Source organism: Chiloscyllium plagiosum, chromosome 11 (assembly GCF_004010195.1).
Source record: "Chiloscyllium plagiosum isolate BGI_BamShark_2017 chromosome 11, ASM401019v2, whole genome shotgun sequence".
Lineage (NCBI taxonomy): Eukaryota > Metazoa > Chordata > Chondrichthyes > Orectolobiformes > Hemiscylliidae > Chiloscyllium > Chiloscyllium plagiosum.
The window spans coordinates 84,407,267-84,427,978 of NC_057720.1; the positions used below are offsets into that span (position 1 = coordinate 84,407,267).

Genomic DNA, 20,712 nt, shown 5'->3' on the forward strand with positions numbered 1-20,712 from the left:
AAAGATAAAATTGAATCGAAAAGGCCTCAATGCGCCATGTTAAAAGTCATCTAGATTCCACAATTTCTCCCACTAATTTATCTGATTTGTTCTTCTGTCACTCCTACTCTCCAATCTAGGCTTTCTGTTCTCAGCTTTGCCTTTCTTACCCTCTTCCAACACTTCCAATTTCACTATTCATTTAGCCTCAATTACACTTTCCTACAGCTAACTGCCAGGGCACTTTTGGGTCATTATAAGTAGGCTATGGAGAAGGGCCTGTGCCCGAAACGTCGAATCTCCTGTTCCCTGGATGCTGCCTGACCTGCTGTGCTGTTCCAGCAATAAAGTTTCAACTTTGATCTCCAGCATCTGCAGACCTCACTTTCTCCTCTCCAAACAGCAACCCACCCAGACCCATTCCCCTGTCCCATTATCCTATTTTATCCCTGACTAATGCACCTAACCTACACATCTCTGAATATTATGGGCAATTTAGCTTGGCCAATTCACCTAACCTGCACATCTTTGGATTGTGGGAGGAAATCAGAGCACTCAGAGGAAACCCACGCAGTCACGGGGAGAATATGCAAACTCCACACAGGGTAAAAACAATGAAGGGCTTTTGCCCGAAACATCGATTTCCCTGCTCCTCGGATGCTGCCTGAACTGCTGTGCTTTTCCAGCACCACTCTAATCCAAACTCCATACAGACAGTCGCCCAAAGTTGGAACTGAACCCAGGTCCCTGATGCTGTGAGGCAGCAGTGTTAAGCACTGCGCCGCCCCATGTGTTCAGATATATGACAACACATGCCTGGAGCAGCTGAGACTTGAACCCAGACCTTCTGGCCTCGAGCGCACTTACATTAAAAGGGCCCCTATACCTATGTTAAAATGCTTCATTCAAGTCTCGTCCTATCTTACTTCAGGATAATCTAGTCTAATTCTCCATTAGCTTCGCTCTCACAGATAGTTTCTAATTAACTTGTTTTCTTTTTGAAATTCACTTATGGGAGATGTCCATCACTGGCTGGCCTGCATTCACTGCCCATCCTTCCTTACCCTTGAGAAAGTGATGGTAAGCTGCTCTATTGAGCACTGCAGTTTACATGCAGTAGATTGTTCCACATTGCTCTTAGGAAGAGAATTCCAAGATTTCGACCCAACGACAGTGAAGAAACAGCAAAATACAGAGGAACCCGTATATCAATTATCCGAATATTGGATTATCCGAAGTGATCTCAAGGTCCTGATAGAAACATTACGTCAAAGAGCTGTTTCAATCCTGATCTTTTGTTTACAGGTACAATGATTAAAAATGAACTCGGCTCACTGAAATGCTGCCGAGAACAGTCTTGGACAGTCCAGGCACCGTCTCTAAATGACTGACCTCCCACCCTGTATTTCACTCCCACACTTTCCCTGGAGTTCTACACAGGAGTGAAACCCAAATCCCCTCTTCCATAGATAATTTCTCCAATATTGTCCTGTATAGTGCAGAGGTGGAACCTGTCACAAAGTTGTATGTGTGTGTGTGTATGTGTGTGCGTGTGCGTGTGCACACTATTTGGAGACTTAACCCACAAATGCAGCAGCAGTCTTACTCTTGTATAGTCCAGCTGGCCGGGAGGGTGCGGGGGCGCAGATGGGGGTTGGACGGTGGGTAGGTGGTAATGGATGCAGTTGGGGGCAGGTGGGGGAACAGGGTGGGGGGGAACAGGGTGGGAGCGGACAGGGTGGGTAGCGGACAGGGTGGAGGTAGGGTCTCACGCACAGTGTGCTGCTGCCTAGTCTCCTGAACGGGGAGCAGACTTCACAGAAAACTCTGAGCCCCAGAGGAAATCAATTAACCGAATAAATAATTATCTGAACGAAATAGTGTCCACCTATCTCATTCAGATAATCGAGGTCCCTCTGTGTTTCCAAGTCAGGATGATGAGTGGGTTGGAGTGTAATTTGCAGATGGTGGTGCTCCCATGTATCTGCTCCCTTTGTCCTTTTAAATGGAAGTAGTCATGAATTTGGAAAGTGAATTTCTGCAATGCATTATGTGGACAGTGCAGACTACCAATATTGAACATTGCTGGTAGAGAGTGTGGGTGCTTGTGAATGTAGTGCCAATCAAGCAGGCTGTTTTGTCCTGGATGATGTCAAGCTTCTAGTCAATGGTAATCCACAGGATGTTGATACTGGAAGATTTAGTAATGGGAACACCATTGAATGCAAAGGGGTTCAGAGATATTATTAAAGACCTTTGCAGAAGATAGGACTTGAACCTCAAACTCCTAGCTCAGAGGGAAGTACATTACCACCGCACAACAAAAGTCTTATGCCTGTATTTAAATGCTTCATTCAAATCTCATCCTGTCTATCCTCATGAAAATCCAGTGTAAATCTCCATTAGCTTCTTTCTCATATGGTTGCCTAGCCTCTCCTTAAACAATCATTGTTTTGGTTCAACCACAGCCGAGTTTCACATTTTCATTGTGATTTCGGTAAAGAAGTTTAATCTTTTTTGTTCATTTGTAAAGTATGTTAATTTGGTCAACATTAACACTGAAAATAATTACAGTTTTCTCCTGTCATTCTTAACAACAGGATTATATCAATAATGATGAAATATTTTCACTCATATGAGATCAGCATGGCGTTCCTGCTGACAATATATGCTTGGGTCAGACGGTAGTCAATTTGGTTCACAAGACTATTGGTGAATGCCTGAATGTGGAAGGAATTTAAACACCATGCTTTCCTAATAATAAAAAAGGAAAAGGTGATGGCATTCAGTCAGGTTTTGAACAGAGGGCTGTGCCTAGAGTCAAGAATGAAGGCACAGGAGGAAATTCTTTGTAATTAGCAGTTCTCAAGAAGAAAGGTAAGACCAACGATCAGTCAGCTCATTAAAAAGGACAGAATTTGTGCTTTATTTTTTCTTAACTTTTTTAAAGGACTAGTGGAACAGAGTGCAATACGTGATGCTTGATTGTTAAAATTAATTCCTACCTGTGCAATAAAAGTTCCTACATATACATTTCAAAGTCATCTCATAGTACTATTCTTTAGAGAACTTCCTGAACATGTGAAAAGCACATGTGAAAGACATGATATCCCCTTCAGAATGCAAGGAAGTACAATTGTTAAACACATCAGTTATGCCTCTAGAAATATAGTTGCTGATGGGAAGAACTGGAATAAATCTTTATTCTCAAAGTTAAGTGTTACAAGCACAGACCTCTTAATTCCACAATCACAGTTTGACTCTGTCAATTTGTAGGCATTCTTCAGTTCATGCCCACTATCTGCACAAAATAAGACACTATGCTATAGATATCAACTTACAATGTTTAGGAAGAGACATCACTCCAGGTATAAGTATCCAGACTTCTAATGGTAATGGCAACTAAGAATATCTAAGGCAGACCTGAAGTCTACAGTCTGTATTTTAACTTCTTTAAGCATTCTGTTCACTTATTATTTTCTTCTTTCTTTTCCTGAAATGTCCTGTTTCGAAAGGTTAAATGTACTAACAATGCAAAATGCAGTATCTTTCCATTTATTAACACCCGATTCCAGCTTCAATCATTCTATCAGGTATGACGTTAAGGAATTTCTAATATATGGCCAATGTACCTTCCTTCCAACCTTACATCACCTGATCCAATACCATAATAAGTATTGTACTTTACACAATGAATGAACAAGATGGTCTTCATTTAACTTGAGACAAATTCTACAAATTTATGCTTTCATAATAAATTATATCAATACTGACTAAATTCATCTCATTTTAAATCCTTACAGTAATTATGCATATTTTCATCCTCTCAGATACCCAATTCCCAAAACAAGATGATTCAAACAGTCCTATGAAGAAACAGCATGCAATGCATGTTAAGGAATATTTCATTCTCCAATGCATAAAACCTCATATCTCATAAAGCATTTAAGTGATATCGAGATTTATTATTTTGCATGTTCAACTCTTTTTGAATAAGCAAAAATGAAAATGTTTTTGCATATCATAAAATTATGTAGAATGCTCATTTAGATCACCTAAAAGCTGAAAGATAATCCAGTAATTATGAAATCATAACATTTCAAGAAAGAATTTAGCACAAGAAAAACTTGAACACATCTCTAAGATTACTTCAAGAATCCTTTTGGTGGAATCATTTATAATAAATGACATAGACAAGCTGTTTTAATTAGAATGATACTTCTCATTACAATATTAAATTGTAGTATGAGGGGCTGAATATTCCCAGTCTCTGAATGACATGAACAATGGCAAGTCAGTGGTAAAACAGGGGAAAACAAAAAAAAAGAACATTGACATCAAGAGCAAAAAGTTTGCTTTTCTCTGGAAGGTTCAAACATTCGATGAGCATTTTGCTGGTTAACAGTGAGGTGCCCATACATTAACATCTCATTGTTACATCATCTCACTAAATTTTAATATAAACTGCAATTTTCTGATACTGAAGAGAAGCCAGGGCTGGACCAGATATATCCAAGGTACTATGGGAAGAGAGGAATGAGATGGTTATGCCTCTGGCGATGACCTTTACATCCTCACTTTCCTCAGGAGTAGTACCGGCTGATTGGAAGGAGACAAATGTTGCTCCTTGATTCAAGAAAGGGAATCGGGAAATCCCTGGGAATTACAGACCAGTCTGTGGTAAGCAAGGTATCAGAAAGGATTCTGAGAGATAGGATTTATGACTATCTGGAAAAACACAGTTTGATTAAGGATAGTGAGCATGGCTTTATGAGGGGCAGGTCATGCCTCACAAGCCTTATTGAATTCTTAAAGGATCTGACAAGACACGTAGATGAAGGTTGAGCAGTGGATGTGATATATATGAATTTCAGTAAGGCATTTGATAAGGTTCCTCAAGATTAGCCTTATTCAGAAAGTTAGGTGGTATGGGATACAGAAAATTTGGCTGCCTGGATACAGAATTGGCTGGCTGAAAAAAAGACAGCGACTGGTAGCAGATTGAAAGTATTCCGCCTGGAAATCAGTGACCAGTGGTGTCCTGCAGGGAAGTGTTCTTGGGCCTCTGCTCTTTGTAGCTTTTTTATAAAAGACTTGGACGAAGTGGTGAAAGGATGGGTTAGTAAGTTTGCCAATGACACAAAGGTTAGTGGTGTTGTAGATAATGTTCAGGGCTGTTGCAGGCTACAACAAGACAGTGACAGGATGCACAGCTGGTCTGACAAGTGGCAGATGGAGTTCAATCTGGATAAATGTGAAGTGATTCATTTTGGAAGGTCGAATTTGAGTGCTGAATATAGGGTTAAAGACAGAATTCTTGGCAGTATGGAGGAACAGCACGATCTTGGAGGTCCATGTACATAGATCCCTCAAAATTGCCGCCCAAGTTGATAGGGTTGTTAAGAAAGCGTATGGTGTTTTGGCTTTAACAGGAGGATTGAGTTTAAGAGCCAGGAGATTTTGCTGTAACTCTATAAAACCCTGGTTAGACCACACTTGGAATATTGTGTCCAGTTCTGGTCGCTTCATTATAGGAAGGATGTAGATGCTTTAGAGGGGGTGCAGAGGAAATTTACCAGGATGCAGCCTGGCTTGGAGGGCTTGTCTTATGAAGAGAAGTTGAGTGAGCTCGGGCTTTTCACACTGGACAGAAGGAAGAAAGGTGACTTGATATAGATGTACAAGGTAATGAGAGGCATAGATAGATAGCCAGAGACTTTACCCCAGAGCATAAATGGTCGTCACGAGGGGTCATAATTTTAAGATGATTGGAGGAAGTTATAGGGGAGATGTCAGAAGTAGGGTCTTTACGCAGAGAGTGGTGGATGCATGGAATGCACTGCCAGCGGTGGTGGTAGTGTCAAAGACAGTGCTGCGCTGTTCTATGTTGTAAAGCAGACACCATTAATACCTGATTTTAAAGTTAGAGTGATGATCTAGCAGCTGCAGCTCGCTGACATCCTTTATGTCATCATAGTATAAGCACCAGCTTCACCACATCACTATGGCATACTTCAGACTGATTTATATGTAATACAGACCAATGCATCTTCACTGCATTTTGGAGCCCATGACCCTTGCAATACTGCTGCCAGGACACTTTGCACACGGGGACAAATACACCCAGCTCATGCACTGGAACAGGGTGCACTTTAAGACTTAGCTTGCAATCTTAGTGCTCACTCAGTTTGCACTTAGATGCTCATGACATCTCTGCCTCACCTTGTCTTTTACCGGAAACATAAAGCCAGGTTTGCATGTTTGCCAACAATGAATTTTCAAGACAGTGGACAAATTGGTGTAGGGCAAGATGCTATATCAATGTCACAGTTACAGCATATGACAGCAACTTACACAGCAAACACACTGCATGTGCTTCAACCAAATAACCATGTGTGGAAGACTAAAAGTAACAGTCCTTAGTTCAGCGAGACTACTGGTGAATAAGGGGGCTGGTCTATCCTCAGTCGGGAAAGTTGGTGAGCTGTCCCAAGTGAGTGAGTCAGAAGCAGAGGGGAGGAAAGGTTAAAACTTTGTGGAAAATAGGGAGGGTTAGAGCCACAGAGGGAAGATGCTGCGTGCAATTTTGAGCATGGTGGGCCATGAACCCTGGTGTGTGCAAAGGTAGAGTCAGATTTATTATGAGGCAGCAAAGAGAAGTTCGTGACAGTTACTCTGGCAGAATGCAGAAGATTGTTAACTTTACTACCTCAAAACAAACTGGAAGCATTTGAAATGGTGTGCAGATGGAGTTTAAACATGGTGCACACAGCATGAACATTCTAAGGGCGCAGCACCAGCAATTGTTTATACTGCTACCCTGCACAAGATTGAGAGAGAGGAACAACATGAAATCAACTTAAACAGGTGAGCAACATAAAACCACATGAAAAAGGTTGCTGGGGCTTATGAAGGGGAACCTTCCATGAAATTCCTTAAACTGACAGTCAACTTTTGGGAAAATTCCAGCCCAAAAACTGTTCATCTCTGAATTGAGAATATAGCCAAGAAACTTTTTAAAAATACTCAGGCAAACACAGAAACAAATGTCAAATATACTTAAACAAATGACTGGGAGAGGCAAAGATTGCCTTTTCTCCAAATTTAACTCTCTCCCTGTGCATTATCCCCAAATAGGTAAATATTTTCCTTCTTTCCTTCCATCTTAATTGAGGTATTTTCATGGCACAGTAAATTCAGCAGTAATTTGGCTGTCCAGTTATATAGTTTAAAATAAAACTTAAACAAAAGGACCATCTTCTCTCAGTTTCATTATTGACAACACAATGTGCCATATCATAAGAAACAAAAATCTAAATAGGCCATTCAGATCATGAAGCCTGTTCCATTATTCAATGAGATCATTTCTAAAATTTTGAATCCTCCAGGCTACCACAAATTCACAGAACTTGTGTGTCTTTTCTTTCCATGCATTTACATCTGTGGTTAGCCCTAGATGGTACATGCTCTTGTACAGTCTTTCTTTCTCAACAGAATAAATTATTCTCGACACTTATGAAATTATGGAATGAAAGTTACTAAATAACATGCCCCTGTAATGGCCACTGTAGTGCTTGCAATGAGGTTAGGCAGTTGGACAGCACAAAATGAGTTAATCTGGTCCAATCAGGGAGCCGTTGCTGACAGATAAAAACAGGAGTATCAGACATCCTGATCACGCTGAGAGCTGGCTCTGAGGGAGCTAGATCAATAAAGGACTTTCCACCTGTATCTAAAAGATGACTTGGTGATGAAATACTAGACTCTGTGGCGTTATTTCAGCTATCATGTCACATTAATTTATTTATTTCTGCATTAATTCATCTATTAAATTATGAATGCTTTGTGCTTTTGTTTATCTGTTTGCTGGTTTTCCCTGTCTGACTTTATAGGCTGGTCCATTCTCTTGTTTATACATTCTGTCTCTTTCTGTCACATTCTGATCATCATCTCTAACAGGACCCTATCATAATTCAGCAGAATTTGAAATAGATTACACATCCAAGTCAGCACATATAGTTCTTCAAAATGATAAGTATTGTTGAACATTTTTCATTCTTAATGTATTAATCAACATATAGCCATGTTCTCAGTCAGGTTATTTAGTTATCTCTGCATAAAAAATTCTTGAAAGCATTTTAGCATGCCTTAACATCAGATTCATCATTGGCAAAGATTACTACAATCAACTTCTAGAAAAGAAGATAGTTCATAGATATGTAGTGCCTTGAATACCGACAGCAGTGATAGAATGAAAATAAGGAAAGGATGGATATGTTAAACATTTACTTCACATCAGTAGTTATAGAAGTGAAAGAGGACAGCATGCAGGACATCTCAAAGAAATTAATACTGAATAAGGGATGGAGCCTTAGCATAATTCATGTTAGACCACACACTATAAGACACAGGAGCAGAAATTAGGCCATTAAGCCCATCGAGTCTGCTCCGCCATTCAATCATGGCAGATAGGGTTTTCAACCCTATTTTCCTACTTTCTCCTCATAAGCCTTTGATCCGCTTGGCAATCAAGAACTTATCAACCTCAGCTTTAAATTTACTCAATGACCTGGCTTCCATAGTCTTCTCAGATTCACCACACACTGGCTAAAAAAAGTTTCTCCTTATCTTTGCAAATTAAAAGTGAAAAGTAGTAGTAAAGGCATAAAACAGAACAAATCGTCAGAATCAAGTTATTTTCATCCCACGTTTTTATGATTGAGTTAAATTTGAATATTACAAATGTCTTCAAAAGTTCTCTTCATTCAGGAACATTCAGCTTTAGTTGGGAAAATAGCATGCCACTCCACTTGTCCAGAAAGGTAAACAGTAAACCAGGGCATTACAAACCAGTTAATTAAACATCTGTTAGCAGGAAATTTTGACTGTCAGAATGATGGAGCGACTGAACTTTTGAAAATGCTCAACTAATGAGAGGAATCAAGCCTGTATTTGTAAAGAGTATGTCACCCCTGAAGGAATGTACACTTTGGTCAAGGGAATGTTCATGAATGCTGCTTATAAAGTCTTTGAATGCCCATATAAGAGACTGTTTGCTGAAGTTATTCAAAAAATGGAGGTAAATTATTGAGCCCATTGAGATTGGTTGCACAGTAGAAGACAAACATTATGGATAAAGAGCACCTAGTTTAATTGGTATGATATGATTATTGGTATTAGGACTCAATTATTTGATAGGTTTATTAATGGTTTGTAAAATGTACTTTCAGCTGATGTATTTCTAAGAAAAAGCAGAATTTATATTCTTGGCATTACAGCAAGCTAGCAGTGAGATATATACATTGTTTGAATTAGACTATCCACTTAACATATATTTTGACAAAAAAATATTAATTCAACCAAAGGATCAGATTGTCAGATGTAATTTTAATCAAAGCTGTCACTGTATCCAAAGGGCATGTTTAGCCCAATGCTTGAATATCATGAAACCTTTTATAGAAATCAAATATTCAGGTGTATATTTACAACAGTTACTTCCTGTGTAAAGTAAAATCCACTTAAACTGTACTTCTCCATAACATTTTGATCCCAGATTTCAAAACACCAAACTTATTCCGCACTCTACCACACATACCGTAGTTTATTTTTCTTTGCATTCACTTTCTGTACATTTATAAATTCCATCAGGGAATGGGATAACCAATAATTTTGGTTGTTGCTCAATGGAAAACAAACTTCACTGTATTATTAGAACACAGGGAGAAAGTGAGGACTGCAGATGCTGGAGATCAGAGCTGAAAAATGTGTTGCTGGAAAAGCGCAGCAGGTCAGGCAGCATCCAAGGAGCAGGAGAATCGATGTTTCGGGCATAAGCCCTTCTTCAGGAATCCTTGGATGCTGCCTGACCTGCTGCGCTTTTCCAGCAACACATTTTTTAGCTCATTAGAACACAGCAAGCTGGGGAAGGAAATAACAATATCTCAAATAGAACAACACAGTTATTCTTTATTTCAGTCACGTACTTGACTTAATGTGGAAGTACACAAGATTTATATACATAAAGAAACTTCAGCTTGTAGCTTACATCTATATTTCCTTATGTTAAGGCATCAAACAGTCTGTAGTTTCACTAGATCAGCATGAGTACTTAATGCATCTCATCCTAACTGACATGCAATTATAACGCAATTATAAAGTCATAGAGAGGTACAGCATGGAAACAGACCCTTTGGTCCAACTTGTCGATGCTGACCAAATAGCCCAACCCAACCTCGTTCCATTTGCCAGCACTTCGCCCATATCCCTCCAAACCGTTCCTATCCATATTCCCATCCAGATGCCTTTTAAATGTTGCAATTGTAATAGCTTCCACCCTCTGGCAGCTCATTCCATACACGCACCAACCTCTGCGTGAAAAAGTTGCTCCTTAGGTCCCTTTAATATCTTTCCCCTCTCATCCTGAACCTATGCTCTCTAGTTCTGGACTCCCCCCACTCCAGGGAAAAGACTTTGACTATTTACCCTATCCATGCCCCCTCATGATTTTATAAACCTCTATGAGGTCATCCCTCAGCCTTCGACGTTCCAGGGAAAACAGCCACAGCCTATTCAGCCTCTCCATATAGCTCAAATCCTCCAACCCTGCCAACATCCTTGTAAATCTTTTCTGAACCCTTTCAAGTTTCACAACATCCTCCCTATGGCAGGGAGACCAGAATTGCACGCAGTACTTGAATAGTGGCCTAACCAATGTCCTATACAGCCACAACATAACCTCCCAACTCCTATACTCAATGCTCTGAACAATAAAGGAAAGGATACCAAACACCTTCTTCACTATCCTATCTACCTTTGACTCCACTTTCAAGGAACTATGAACCTGCACTCCAAGGTCTCTTTGTTCAGCAACACTTCACAGGACCTTACCGTTAAGAGTATAAGGTCTGCCCTGATTTGACTTTCCAAAGTGCAGTACCTCTAAATTAAACTCTATCTGTCACTCCTTGGCCTATCTGCCCATCTGATCAAGATCCCGTTATACTCTGAGGTAACCTTCTTCGCAGTCCAGTACACTTCCAATTTTGGTGTCATCTGCAAACCCATGTGCACATCCAGATCATTAATATAAATAATAAAAAACAGTGGACGCAGCGTCAATCCTTGTGGCACACTGCTGGTCACAGGCCTCCAGTCTGAAAAACAACCCTCCACTACCACCCTCTGTCTTCTGCTTTTGAGCCAGTTTGTATTGTGCTATCCTCAACCATCCCTTAGGTTAGTAATCAATTTGATGGCAAAGTGTCATTTTATATACTCTAGAGCCTGGCATTCAAACCTAATCCAGAACATATGGTAATAAATCAGATTTGCAGCATTAGCCTGAACTATATTACCTTTAATTTGCATTGTATCATTGTTGCCAAAGTGGACAGATTAGCAGTTTGCTTTATTTCTTCATTTTGTAACAATTATATATCCCTTTTCTTCTGATCATTTTAAATAATATTTCCTGCCCTTTACTTCATTGTAAACCAGAAAAAGTAGTTAAGCTGGCATAACATTCATTGGAGCTGGTACTTGCTGTGCTGTTACTGTTCATGCTCTCTCTAAAAGCCCAATAAAGTGTTGCTTTATTCTGTATTATTACTATTATTATTTTGTATTATTTTGGTCTGTGGAATTCCTTACCCAGCCACTGAGAAATGAGAAAATTCTCAAAAATTAACACAAAAAATGTGTTCAAATTTGCTGATCTGATGCAAACGAAATCATCCTGAAATATAAACAAGTAGTTTCTACAATCCAAAATCCGCAGTTGGTTCATAAATGCCTTCTGAAGCAGACCAGCATTGTAAACACATCTGTGCTGCTTTGGGACCAATACCACTTAGATATAGATGAAGCTAAGTAAATAACTGTATTAGGAGTCTAACCTAGCAACAGGTCTAAATGTTATAATTCTTACACTACTTTATGATTTGAAACCAAACATTAATAGTGAAAGTTTTGAGATTTTAAGTTTAGCAAAGTCACATGATCATTCACAATTCATCATCAATCAGTAAAGATGGAAAATTAGAGAACAAAGGAAAACTAACCTGAAACATAAAAGCAGATAGTAAGAATTTAATAGAAGAGATAACACAATTACCATTCAAGAAAATTAGACTGGAGAATTAATAATGGAAAATAATGAAATACTTGTGAATTGTATAGATATTTTGCATCAGTTTTCATGTTAGTGAATGGACATAACCTCTCATAAGCAGTGATAAATCAGGAAAAGGAAGGAAGGGAGAAATTCAGAATATCATAACTAACACAGAAGTAACACAGTGAACTGTTGGAGCCTGGGTTCTGATTGTCTTCATTCTAAGGTCGCAAAAGAAGTGGTTAGTGAGGTTGTTAATGCATTGGTTTTAATTTTCCAACGTTCCTCTGATGGTTTCATTTGATTAAAAGATAGCAAATATAACATTTTTATTGAAAAAGAGAGACAGGAGGAGAAAACTACAGATCAGTTAGCTTATCATCTGTAATGGGGAAAATATTAGAAGCTATTTTTATAGCAGGGGACTTAAAAGCATTCAAGATAATTAGGAATAGTCCACACAGTTTTGTGAAAGGGAAATCATGTTTAATCAATTTATTGGGAGCTTTTTGATCAGGTAACATGCTGTGGATAAAGGGTAACTGGTGGATGTACTGTATTTTGATTTCCAGAAAACATTTGATAAGGTACCATATCAAAAGTTACTGCAGAAAATCAAACCTCATGGTGTCGGGGGCAGTATACTGGCATGGATAGAAGATTGCTAGTTAACAGGAACAGAGAACAGGCATAAATACCTTTTTGGCATGATGCAGTCAATATTGTGGCACATCAATGATGGGATATTAAAAATTTGCCATTTGTATAAATGATATAGACAAAGACAGAAGAGGTATGGTTGTCAAATTTGTTGATGATACAAAGATAGGTAGGAAACTAAGTTGGGAAGAGGACAAAAGAATGCTTCAAGAAAGATATAGCTAGGTTAAATAAATGGACAAAAACCGTGGGCGGCACGGTAGCACAGTGGTTAGCACTGCTGCTTCACAGCGCCAGACCCGGGTTCAATTCCCACCTCACGGGGAGAATGTGGAGTTTGCACATTCTCCCCGCGTCTGCGTGGGTTTCCTCCGGGTGCTCCGGTTTCCTCCCACAATCCAAAAATGTGCAGGTTAGGTGAATTGGCCATGCTAAATTGCCCGTAGTGTTAGGTGAAGGGGTAAATGTAGGAGAATGGGTCTGGGTGGGTTACGCTTCGGCGGGTCGGTGTGGACTTGTTGGGCCGAAGGGCCTGTTTCCACACTGTAAGTAATCTAATCTAATAACAAATAAGGTATAATGTGGAATTGTGCATTTTGGCAACATGCATATTAAAAAAATCTAAATGATGAGAGATTATAGAGCTATTACATCCAGATCATCTGGATGCCCTCGTGCAAGAATCATGAAAAAATAGTATGCAAATACAGCTTATACAGTATCACAAGGGAAACTGAATATAAATGTTTTAGTTATACAGGGCACTGGTAAGACAGCATCTGCATACTGTGCACAGTGTTGGTAACCTTATTTAAGGAAGGACTCAGTGCAGCGGACGAAACTCGGAGAAAGTTTACTGGACCAATATCTGGGATAAGAGAGCTACCTTATGAAAAAAAGGCTGGACAGGCCAGGCTTCTACACGCTCAAGTTTAGAAGAGTAAGAAGTGACTTGGGGCATGAGGCATCTTGACAGGCTAGATTTGCACCATATGAGAGAATAGGATGCTTCATTGCATGGGAGAATGGACAATTAGCGGTTACCCAGTTAAAGTAGAGGTTAGCAACTTGTTTCTTTCAGAGGTTTGGAACTTTTCCTGAAAAGGTGGTAGAAATAGAATGGTTTCAATTTTTTAAAGACAGGGGTAGCTAGATTCTTGATAAGCAAATTGGGGTGTGGAGGAAGGAAAGTGGTGGAACATTATCAAGAGTTAGGTGGGAATGTAGATTTGAGATTACACTCACATCAGTAATGATATTAATGACTGGAAAAGTAGTCTACAAGGGCTGAATGGCCTACTCCGGCTCCTAATTCGTCTAATCAAATTTTTATTACTTTGTACAGAAATTGTATAGCAATGGCTACAGTCTTCATTGCAGAATTAACATCTACATTTTTCATGAATTTCCAGGTCATGTTTAATGGTTGGAAACAAATACTTTACTCATTCATCTTTATTGAACTTGGATGTTAGGGTCACATTGTTACAGCTTTAAGATAATAGCAATTATATGGCAGGAAGAAAATAGACAAAAGACAAACAGATATAATCTCCTCCCTTTCAACAACTGCAATTTGATCTTCTTATCTAAGACGCTTCAGGGAATCTTTCTAATGAAATTTTCCAGATAAACACATTGCACCAAATTTTACTTGGGAAAAATAATGCTAATGAAGCACACAATTATTCATACAGAAATCAATTAGCAAAATCAGAGAATTAAGAGATATTGAACGATTTACAAACAGCATCTTACATCAATCCACAGGTTGATAACTAAAGCTGATATCAGTACCAACTTACATCCTAATTATACATTTTGTTTACATTATTGTATTATAATGTTGTTCTAAATCTCTGTGTGGAATATCAAACAACTCTCCAATTCCAGTCAATGAGAACACTGTCATCCCAGAGTAAACATACTGACCACATCCTAAAACACGTTGAGTTCAAAATTTTCTACTTTACACTATATTGCAAAGAGTAAATATTAGAGAATAGAAAATTATACTTGCCTGTATTTTATTGTTTTGGTTATTTTGTGGCTTTTCCTCATACAAAACAAAAATACAAACCTGGTAATCTGTCAATTTAGGAAGAAGTAAAGCTAACTTATCAGCAATAAAGAGAATGCACAAGTCTCAAAGCAAGATTCTGGAGATCATGTTTTGCACACTAACTGAAATCAGTGTCAATTTGATTATGAATAAAAAGAAAATTTAGTTTCAGATTCCTGAAAGGTAAATCCAACCTACCATGTACACCAGCAAGAATTCAAAGGCCTAACTAGTCTTTCCAGCATTTCACCTGTACCTCCTCCAATCCTGTGTACTGTATTCACTGCAACCAATGTGGCCTACTCTACGTTGGAGAAACCAAACGCAGGCTGGGTGATCACTTTACAGAACATCTCCGGTCTGAGCACAAGCATGATCCCGAACTTCCCATAGCCTGTCATTTTAACACAGCATCTTGCTCACATGCACACTTGTTTATCCTCTGCATGCTGCAACGCTCCAGCGAATTACAGCGCAAATTGGAGGAGCAACATCTTATCTTCGAACTAGGCAGCTTACAATCTTCTGGGCTCAATATTGAGTTCAAAACCCTCAAATTGTGAGCCCATTCCTTCCCTTTCTTTTAGTTTTGTTTGTTACATTCTTTGTCACCCTCCCACCCACCCCACCGGAACTGCCTGTTCTTTCCAGTCTGGCATTTAGACAGACAATTGTTTTGCCTTTCTCACATTCCAATCACTTAACCTGAACTGTCAACATCCTTTCTCCCCCAGCACACCTTCCTCTCCCCCCACCCCACTGCTGCATAAATGCTGCCCCCTCCATACTTCATTTCAGCTCTGATGAAGAGTCATCTAGACTCGAAACATCAGCTCGCTCTCTCTCCATGGATGCTGCCCCTGACCCGCTATGGTCTCCAGCCTATTTTGTTTTCAGTTCAGATTCCAGCATCTGCAATAATTTGCTCCTACATGGAATTAACAAGTCTGTTTTACCTATGGAATTTATTCACCATACAGATCGTTTTTCTCCACAGCTGCACCTTCAATGCACAATATACCATGAATTAATTTCATGATTACCCAAACCCTAATGTTACTTTCAAATCATTGGCAAATTAAATAAAATAACTTAGAATGACTTGCACTAACCATGAAATGATACTTTTGATTCTTGAAATCCAAAAAGAAAACAATAGATAATACGTTGTCCTGGTTCAAATGGAAGTGGGAAGCTCTCTGCTACAGAATAAATTGTTGTTTCACTGTAATGATACCACAACCTAAAAAATGGAGTACAGCTTTGGCTTAGAACAGTCTACTTCCAGTTATTTAGGAGATCAAACGGACTAAGATTTGCACAGGGCTTTAAACTAAACACTGCAGGGAACAGGAGGGCTCAGTTGCATGGAAAATTAGAAAATCAAAGGTATGGGAAAAGGTAGGATTGCAGGTTAGTAGAAAATAGAAGAGTCAGATGTGTCAATATCACATTGCACCAAGGAAGCATAAAACTGTAGGGAAATTTGATAATAGAACAAGTTTAAAGGCTTTGTATCTTAACGTACAAATAATTCAGAATAAGGTAGACAAACTGATGGGGCAATTTGAGGTAATCTCAAGGCCATTATGGAAACGTGGTTACACAGAGATCAAAACTGGGAACCTACCATTTAGGCATTTTTGACCTTTCAGAAAGATCTGAGAAATGGGAAAAGTGGTGGAGAAGCACTGTCAGTAAGAGATGAAATAAGGACAGTTGTGAGAGACAATCCAGGCGCAAATGACAGAGTTCATTTGGGCAGAGATGAAAAAAAACAGTAAGGGAAAGAAGACATTTGTAAGAGCAGTTGACAGATCCCCAAACAGAAGCTATTCTGCAGTAAAGGCTATAAATCCACAAATTATAGGAGTTTGTAAAAAGAATTGAGCAATAATTTATGGGTGATTTTAATCTTCATGATGATTGAGGTAATCAAATTGGACAGGATAGCTATGACAATGAATTCATTTGGGATAGTTTCCTACAGCAATATATTGTGGAGCCAAGGAGGGAGCAGGCTATCTTGGATTTGGGAACAGGAAATGAGGCAGGCCTGATAAATGACTTCATTGTAAAAGATCCTCTAGGAAGTAGTGCTCATGACATGACAGAATTTAATATTCAGTCCAAGAATGAGAAACGTGGGTCAGAAACAACTTTGTTTAACTTAAATGAAGGGAATTACAATGAAAAAAGGATAGAACTTGCTAAAGTGAACTAGACAGATAGATTAACAGGAATGACACAAAGCAAGCAGTGGCAGGCATTTAAAGAGACAATTCATGACTCTTGAACAAAAATACAGTGCAGTGAGGAGGAGAGATTCTAAGAGAGGGATAAACCAACCATAACTAACCAAGGAAGTTAAGGAGCGTATTAAGTTGAAAGAAAAAACGTGCAAGATGGCAAAAGTAAGTGATAGCTCCGAAGACTGGGATAAATTCAGAATCCAGCAAAGGCGGACTGAAAACATAATAAAGAAAGCAGAAGTAACCTATGTGGAATCCACATGGAATTACAGAGGAATGTAAAAACTGACAATAAGAGCTTCTTTAAATGTATAAAAAGGAAGAGAGAGGCCAAAGTGAACATAGGCCCTTTTGAAAATGAATCTGGGGAGGCGGTTATGGGGAACAAGGAAATGGCAGAGGAGCCAAACAGATAGTTTGTATCAGACTTTACAGCCAAAGATACTTCAAACGTTCCATCAATATTAAAGAATACTGGGTTGAATTAAGTACCATCACTATTACGAGACGAGTAGTATTAGACAAACTAATGAGGCTAAAGTCAGATAAGTCCCCTGGCCCTGATGGTACTAAGCAAGTAGTGGCAGACACTTAAAGAGGTAATTCACCAGTTATAACAAAAATATATCAAGGTAAGAAGGGAAGGTTCTAAGAGAGGCATATATCAGGGCTGACCAAGGAAGTTCAGTAGAGTATTGAGTTGAAAGAATAAGCACAAGGAGACAAAAGTTAGTGACAGCATCGAATCAAACACAGAAAGAGGACGAAAAAGATAATAGAGAAAAAAAATACAAGGGTGAACAAGCGAGGAATATAAGAGTGATGTAAGGGCTTCTTTAATTATGTATAAATGAAGAGACAGATTAAAGTGAACATTGGTCCCGAGAAAATGTATCTGGGAGGATGTTATGGGGAACAAGGAAATGGCAGGGGAGTTCAACAGATATTTTGCATCAGTCTTTACAGTGGAAGGTACATCAAACATTCCATTAATACTAAAGAACACAGGGAGGAATTAAGTACCGTTACCATCATGAGAGTAGTATTTGACAGACTAATGGGAATAAAGGCAGATAATAAATATCAGAATGCTGTAATAGCTTGCATGCATTCTAGCATCTTAAAAGAGGAAGCTACAGGGACAGTGGATACGTTGGTTGTAATTTGCAGCAGAGTGGCTCACTGGTTAGCGCTGTTGTCTCACAGCTCCAGGGACCCAGGTTTGATTCCAGCCTTGGGCAACTGTGTGTGTGGAGTTTGCACATTCTCCTTGTCTGTGTGTGTTTCCTACCAGTGTTCAGGTTTCATCCCACAGTCCAAAGATGTACAGGTTAGGTTGACTGTCCATGCTAAATTGTCTGTAGTGTCCAGGGATGTGCATGCTAGGTGGATTAGCCATGGGAAATGCAGGGTTACAGGGAAATGGTAGATGGTTGTGACTGGGTGGGCAAAATGGCCTGCTTCCACAATGTAGGGATGCTATGAATTTTCCAAATATCGTTGGATTCTAGAGAAGTGCCAGAGGATTGGAAAAGTGCTAGTATGACATTCCTTTTCAAAAAGGGAGGGGCAGAAAGTAGGTAACTATAGTCCGATTAGCTAAATATCTATTGTTCGAAAAGTACTGGAATCAATTATTAAAGAAATAACAGCAAGACATTTGGAAAAATCAATCTAATCAAACAGAGTCTTCATGAAAGGGAAATAGTGTCTGACTAATTTATTAGAGTTTTCTGAGGAAGTCCTCAGCGTGGCTAGAAGGGAACCAGATGATGTTATACTTAGACTTCCAGAAGGTATTTGAGAAATTATCTCAAAATAGTTAATCAAAAGAGCCCAAGGAGTTGGAGGCAGTATACTGGCATGGACAGAGAACTGGTTAATGGACAAGAAACAGCAAGTGGAGATTGGTGACCTGTGAGATCAGTGCTGGGACTGTAATTGTTTATAATATACATTAATGTAATGTAGCTAAATTTGCAGGTAACACAACTATGTGTGGAAAGACAGGTTCTGAGAGGGATACAAACAGTTTACAGAAAGATAACAATAAGTTAAGTAAGTGGGCAAAAAGTTGGTAATTTAGGAAAATATGAAGTTGTTCATTTAAGGAGGGAGAACACTATTATTTAAATGGAGAAAACTGCAGAAAGCTGCAACACAAAAGGAACTTGGACACACTTATCCACGAAACACAGGAATGTAGCTCACAGATGCAAGTAACCAGGAAAGTTAACGCAATGTTAGCTCCTGTTTCATAGGGGTTGGCATACAAGAGAAGAAAAACCTTACTGCAACTGTACAAGGTATTACTGAGACCACACCTGTGTACTGTGTGCAGTTTTGGTCCTCTTATTTAAGAAAAGATATTATTTCATTGGAAGCAGTTCAGGAAAGGTTTGTCAAGATGATCCCTGGATATGGAGTTATCATCTTTGAGCAAATAGTAAACAGGTTGGGATTCCATTCATTGGAATTTAGAAGAATGACATTGAGACATATAGAATTCTTAAGGAGTTTGACAAAGCAAAAGAATGCTTCCCCTCTGGGAGGGCATACGATCAGACAGCATAGATTCAGAATAAGGGGTGCTAATTTATACTGAGATGATAATCGAAGAGTGTGGTGCTGGAAAAGCACAGCTGGTCAGGCAGCATCCAAGGAGCAGGAGAGTTGGTGTTTTGGGTATATCGGCTTCATCAGGAATCCCGAAATGTCGACTCTTCTGTTCCTCAGATGCTGCCTGACTGGCTGTGCTTGAGTGTGGTGCTGGAAAAGCACAGCTGGTCAGGCAGCATCCAAGGAGCAGGAGAGTTGGTGTTTTGGGTATATGGGCTTCATCAGGAATTCTGAAATGTCGACTCTTCTGTTCCTCGGATGCTGCCTGACTGGCTGTGCTTTTCCAGCATCACACTTTTTCTACTCTGAGCTCCAGAATCTGCAGTCCTCACTTCCTCCTATATTGAGATGATGGGGAATTCCTTCTCTCAGAGAAGTGAGTGTCCTTGCCACAGAGAGCAGTGGGAGCAGAGTCCTTCTGTATATTAAAGCCTGAGACAGATTCTTGATCAGCATGAGAAATCAAGAGTTATGAGGAAAGTGGAAGTGAGGAGCATCAAATCAGCCATGATCCTACTGAATAACAGAGCAGACTGGAGGGGCCGAATGGCCTGCTCTTCTTAATTCTAATGGCCTTAATCAAGTTGAGAATGGAAACAAAAATGTTCTTTACACTTTATCTTACTCCCTTTCAAACTTACGTAGGAAACTGCAAAAGTCACATAATCCATATTTTTCTTTATGGGAAATGGAAACACACGAGACGTGTGCTCGCAATTTCAAGTTTGTATTCTTGCACTTTGTTGCAAAAGGCATACAGTTGCAACACGTTTGTGCGACCTTGTGAAGTAATCTTTTCCAAAGGGTATAGCTGTTTCGAAGTTACAAATGTTTCCTAGCATAAATTTAATTACCATTGAGCCTTCAGGATGCTAAAATGCAGTTATAATCTACTTAAATACCAAAATAAACAGAATATGCAATACTGAATGTAGGAAAGAAGAAGCCTGGCCAACCTATGAGGAAGTTCTCACTTATGGATACATCAGAGTCCATACTGTCTGTCAGCAAGTAGTTAAATTGCTAAA

The 20,712-nt window shown here is 39.3% G+C and overlaps 2 protein-coding genes across 9 annotated transcripts in view; one reads left to right on the forward strand and one right to left on the reverse strand.

The window, feature by feature from the left end:
* The window catches only part of ralgps2 (Ral GEF with PH domain and SH3 binding motif 2), a 519,857-nt gene that overhangs the window by 181,071 nt on the left and 318,074 nt on the right, over nucleotides 1-20,712 (reverse strand). The window lies entirely within an intron of this gene.
* Nucleotides 1-20,712, forward strand: part of angptl1a (angiopoietin-like 1a) — a 75,716-nt gene that overhangs the window by 27,649 nt on the left and 27,355 nt on the right. The gene's annotated exons all lie outside the window — the stretch shown is intronic.